Source organism: Phocoena phocoena, chromosome 2 (assembly GCF_963924675.1).
Source record: "Phocoena phocoena chromosome 2, mPhoPho1.1, whole genome shotgun sequence".
In the NCBI taxonomy this organism is placed as follows: domain Eukaryota; kingdom Metazoa; phylum Chordata; class Mammalia; order Artiodactyla; family Phocoenidae; genus Phocoena; species Phocoena phocoena.
The window spans coordinates 94,940,342-94,946,341 of NC_089220.1; positions in this window are offsets into that span (position 1 = coordinate 94,940,342).

Below are 6,000 nucleotides of genomic sequence, written 5' to 3' on the forward strand. Positions count from 1 at the left end.
CAATCAGCATAACAAGGCTCCCTGTTCTCCATATCCTGTCCTACCTTTCTGGATTTTACACTTTTTTCAGATGGCCCTTTTGCCCGGGGGGGCAGTGAGATTTCATTGTAGTGCAGATTTCCTTTACAGGCTTGCTTGGTTGGCCAAAAAGGGCGTATGGGTTTTTTCCTGAATATATTCAGGAAAAAACGCATACGCCCTTTTTGGCCAAGTGCATCATTGTCGACGTTGTGCCTCTTTTCCTATGCTTTCAGGGCAATTCCAGTCTACCCCCTGCAATCGTTTTCCTGAAATTCAGCCCCGCTTTCAAGTCCCCTTCGCAGGCTTACTTCAATATATTTTTGGAGGATAGCTGTCATTTATATCTCTGCAGGTTTGTGAAGTACAGTGCCCCTGAGCTCCTTTCTTCAACTCGCTTTCTTGTGAGCTGGGCACAAAACCGCAGGATTGCTTCAGGCCCTAATCTGTTTCCAGCAGGGCACACTGAGCCTTTGTTTAATTCCTCTTCCTGGTGGGCAATGAGCGTTACATTTGCCCGTGCAGACACCTACAGCTAGTCTCTCATTGGTTCTCCCTATTCCTGTTCATCTTGCACAGAAATGGCAAGCTGTGCCAAACAGGAGGTTAAAGGCACTGACTCTCCAAGCGGGGAGAGTGTTAGTAAAGCATCTGGAATGGTGAACCCGAGGACCAGGATACGAAAACTGAGATGCATTTTAAATCGTTTCCCAATCACACGGTGGACGATACTCTGGGTTTCCCATGCATGTTTTAGCTGGAGGAAGAATGCCTTGAACCTGGAGAGTTGGGACCCATGGAATGGGTACCATGCAGTATGACTTCAAAGGGTCTGCATTTGCTCACCGAAACTCACCAATGCTATCAGCCTGAAGTGTCCAGCCTTATGTCTCAACCAGCTCTGGGTGTAGATGTGGTCAATCCCGGTTGCATCACATGCCCTGAGTGAATTAGTTAAGAATTGCTCTCTATTTCACTGTCTTTGTGTTTTGTTTTCGAAAATTATTTTGATAATGGGATTTATCGGATTTTCACTGCTGCGTTTCGGCCGCTGTACACATGCTTGGTTCTCTTACGGAGACATATATATCCATGGGTTTTAAGATTCTTCCTAGTCAGGTATATTCCTAGGCGTTGAATATGTGGTGTTGAGTCCATTTCGTTGAGCAAGGTGTAGGTCTTGTCTATTACATATTTGGCTTATGGAATGTTATCTGTGCTAATTTCAGTCTCTGGTGTTATGCAGCACCCCAAGGCACCTTTACCCATAAGCAAGCACTAGTTGGTTTTCTAAATTTGAGTCCCTGTTCTGTTTTGTAATTCAGTTCATGTGTAGTCAAGTTTACATTCCGTGTATTAGTGATATCTTATGATGTTTCTTTTTCTGTGTGACGTAGTTCACGTAGAATCACCGTACCTGCATCCACTCACTATGCCGCTACGGGCCTGATGACACAGATTTCATTGCTGAGTGATAGTGCATTGCACGTACGTGCCACAACTTCTTTATCCATTTTTTGCTTTCTGGGATATTTACCTGGTACTGTAGACGAGCTTCTTGGGAACACAGCCGTCCCAAATTTGGGGTGGTTCACTTTTTTTGATTTTAATTTCCCTAAGGAATAGGACCATAAGTGCAATTGCCATAGGCTGTGTTGCTTTATTTCTTACGTGTTTCAGGAAACACCATACACTTTTCCAGGGTGGTTGTTGGCAATTTACATCCTGCCAATCAGCATAACAAGGCTCCCTGTTCTCCATATCCTGTCCTACCTTTCTGGATTTTACACTTTTTTCAGATGGCCCTCTTGCCAGGGGGGCAGTGAGACTTCATTGTAGTGCAGATTTCCTTTACAGGCTTGCTTGTTTGGCCAAAAAGAGCGTAGGCGTTTTTTCCTGAATATATTCAGGAAAAAACTCATACGCCCTTTTTGGCCAAGTGCATCATTGTCGACGTTGTGCCTCTTTTCCTATGCTTTCAGGGCAATTCCAGTCTACCCCCTGCAATCGTTTTCCTGAAATTCTGCCCCGCTTTCAAGTCCCCTTCGCAGGCTTACTTCAATATACTTTTGGAAGATAGCTGTCATTTATAACTCTGCAGGTTTGTGAATTACAGTGCCCCTGAGCTCCGTTCTTCAACTCGCTTTCTTGTGAGCTGGGCACAAAACCGCAGGATTGCTTCAGGCCCTAATCTGTTTTCAGCAGGGCACATGGAGCCTTTGTTTAATTCCTCTTCCTGGTCGGCCGTGAGCGTAACATTTGCCCGTGCAGACACCTACAGCTAGTCTCTCATTGGTTCTCCCTATTCCTGTTCATCTTGCACAGAAATTGCAAGCTGTGCCAAACAGGAGGTTAAAGGCACTGACTCTCCAAGCGGGGAGAGTGTTAGTAAAGCATCTGGAATGGTGAACCCGAGGACCAGGATACGAAAACTGAGATGCATTTTAAATCGTTTCCCAATCACACGGTGGACGATACTCTGGGTTTCCCATGCATGTTTTAGCTGGAGGAAGAATCCCTTGAACCTGGAGAGTTGGGACCCATGGAATGGGTACCATGCAGTATGACTTCAAAGGGTCTGCATTTGCTCAACGAAACTCACCAATGCTATCAGCCTGAAGTGTCCAGCCTTATGTCTCAACCAGCTCTGGGTGTAGATGTGGTCAATCCCGGTTGCATCACATGCCCTGAGTGAATTAGTTAAGAATTGCTCTCGATTTCACTGTCTTTGTGTTTTGTTTTCGAAATTTATTTTGATAATGGGATTTATCGGATATTCACTGCTGCGTTTCGGCCGCTCTACACACGCTTGATTCTCTTACGGAGACATATATATCCATGGGTTTTAAGATTCTTCCTAGTCAGGTATATTCCTAGGCGTTGAATATGTGGTGTTGGGTCCATTTCGTTGAGCAAGGAGTAGGTCTTGTCTATTACATATTTGGCCTATGGAAAGTTATCTGTGCTAATTTCAGTCTCTGGTTTTATGCAGCACCCCAAGGCACCTTTCCCCATAAGCAAGCACTAGTTGGTTTTCTAAATTTGAGACCCTGTTCTGTTTTGTAATTCAGTTCATGTGTAGTCAAGTTTACATTCCATGTATTAGTGATATCTTATGATGTTTCTTTTTCTGTGTGACGTAGTTCACGTAGAATCACCGTACGTGCATCCACTCACTATGCCGCTACGGGCCTGATGACAGAGATTTCATTGCTGAGTGATATTGCATTGTACGTACGTGCCACAACTTCTTTATCCATTTTTTGCTTTCTGGGATATTTACCTGATACTGTAGACGAGCTTCTTGTGAACACAGCCGTCCCAAATATTGGGGTGGCTGTCTGTTTTTGATTTTAATTTCCGTAAGCTATAGGACCATAAGTGGAAGTGCCATAGGCTGTGTTGCTTTGTTTGTTACGTGTTTCAGGAAACACCATACACTTCTCCAGGGTGGCTGCTGGCAATTTACATCCTGCCAATCAGCATAACAAGGCTCCCTGTTCTCCATATCCTGTCCTACATTTCTGGATTTTACACTTTTTTCAGATGGCCCTTTTGCCCCGGGGGCAGTGAGACTTCATTGTAGGGCAGATTTCCTTTACAGGCTTGCTTGGTTGGCCAAAAAGGGCGTATGCGTTTTTTCCTGAATATATTCAGGAAAAAACGCATACGCCCTTTTTGGCCAAGTGCATCATTGTCGACGTTCTGCCTCTTTTACTATGCTTTCAGGGCAATTCCAGTCTACCCCCTGCAATCGTTTTCCTGAAATTCTGCTCCGCTTTCAAGTCCCCTTCGCAGGCTTACTTCAATATATTTTTGGAGGATAGCTGTCATTTATAACTCTGCAGGTTTGTGAATTACAGTGCCCCTGAGCTCCTTTCTTCAACTCGCTTTCTTGTGAGCTGGGCACAAAACCGCAGGATTGCTTCAGGCCCTAATCTGTTTCCGGCAGGGCACGCTGAGCCTTTGTTTAATTCCTCTTCCTGGTGGGCAATGAGCGTTACATTTGCCCGTGCATACACCTACAGCTAGTCTCTCATTGGTTCTCCCTATTCCTGTTCATCTTGCACAGAAATTGCAAGCTGTGCCAAACAGGAGGTTAAAGGCATTGACTCTCCAAGCGGGGAGAGTTTTAGTAAAGCATCTGGAATGGTGAACCCGAGAACCAGGATACGAAAACTGAGATGCATTTTGAATCGTTTCCCAATCACACGGTGGATGATACTCTGGGTTTCCCATGCATGTTTTAGCTGGAGGAAGAATCCCTTGACCTGGAGAGTTGGGACCCATGGAATGGGTACCATGCAGTATGACTTCAAAGGGTCTGCATTTGCTCACCGAAACTCACCAATGCTATCAGCCTGAAGGGTCCAGCCTTATGTCTCAACCAGCTCTGGGTGTAGATGTGGTAAATCCCGGTTGCATCAAATGCCCTGAGTGAATTATTTAAGAATTGCTCTCTATTTCACTGTCTTTGTGTTTTGTTTTCGAAATTTATTTTGATAATGGGATTTATCGAATTTTCACTGCTGCGTTTCGCCCGCTGTATACACGCATGATTCTCTTACCGAGACATATATATCCATGGGTTTTAAGATTCTTCCTAGTCAGGTATATTCCTAGGCGTTGAATATGTGGTGTTGGGTCCATTTCGTTGAGCAAGGAGTAGGTCTTGTCTATTACATATTTGGCTTATGGAAAGTTATCTGTGCTAATTTCAGTCTCTGGTTTTATGCAGCACCCCAAGGCACCTTTCCTCATAAGCAAGCACTAGTTGGTTTTCTAAATTTGAGACCCTGTTCTGTTTTGTAATTCAGTTCATGTGTAGTCAAGTTTACATTCCGTGTATTAGTGATATCTTATGATGTTTCTTTTTCTGTGTGACATAGTTCACGTAGAATCACCGTACCTGCATCCACTCACTATGCCGCTACGGGCCTCATGACACAGATTTCATTGCTGAGTGATATTGCATTGTACGTACGTGCCACAACTTCTTTATCCATTTTTTGCTTTCTGGGATATTTACCTGATACTGTAGACGAGCTTCTTGTGAACACAGCCGTCCCAAATATTTGGGCGGCTGTCTGTTTTTGATTTTAATTTCCGTAAGCTATAGGACCATAAGTGGAAGTGCCATAGGCTGTGTTGCTTTGTTTCTTAGGTGTTTCAGGAAACACCATACACTTCTCCAGGGTGGCTGCTGGCAATTTACATCCTGCCAATCAGCATAACAAGGCTCCCTGTTCTCCATATCCTGTCCTACCTTTCTGGATTTTACACTTTTTTTCAGATGGCCCTTTTGCCCGGGGGGCAGTGAGACTTCATTGTAGTGCAGATTTCCTTGACAGGCTTGCTTGGTTGGCCAAAAAGAGCGTATGCGTTTTTTCCTGAATATATTCAGGAAAAAACGCATACGCCCTTTTTGGCCAAGTGCATCATTGTCGACGTTGTGCCTCTTTTCCTATGCTTTCAGGGCAATTCCAGTCTACCCCCTGCAATCGTTTTCCTGAAATTCTGCCCTGCTTTCAAGTCCCCTTCGCAGGCTTACATCAATATATTTTTGGAGGATAGCTGTCATTTATAACTCTGCAGGTTTGTGAATTACAGTGCCCCTGAGCTCCTTTCTTCAACTCGCTTTCTTGTGAGCTGGGCACAAAACCGCAGGATTGCTTCAGGCCCTAATCTGTTTCCGGCAGGGCATGCTGAGCCTTTGGTTAATTCCTCTTCCTGGTGGGAAATGAGCGTCACATTTGCCCGTGCAGACACCTACAGCTAGTCTCTCATTGGTTCTCCCTATTCCTGTTCATCTTGCACAGAAATTGCAAGCTGTGCCAAACAGGAGGTTAAAGGCACTGACTCTCCGAGCAGGGAGAGTGTTAGTAAAGCATCTGGAATGGTGAACCCGAGGACCAGGATACGAAAACTGAGATGCATTTTAAATCGTTTCCCAATCACACGGTGGATGATACTCTGGGTTTC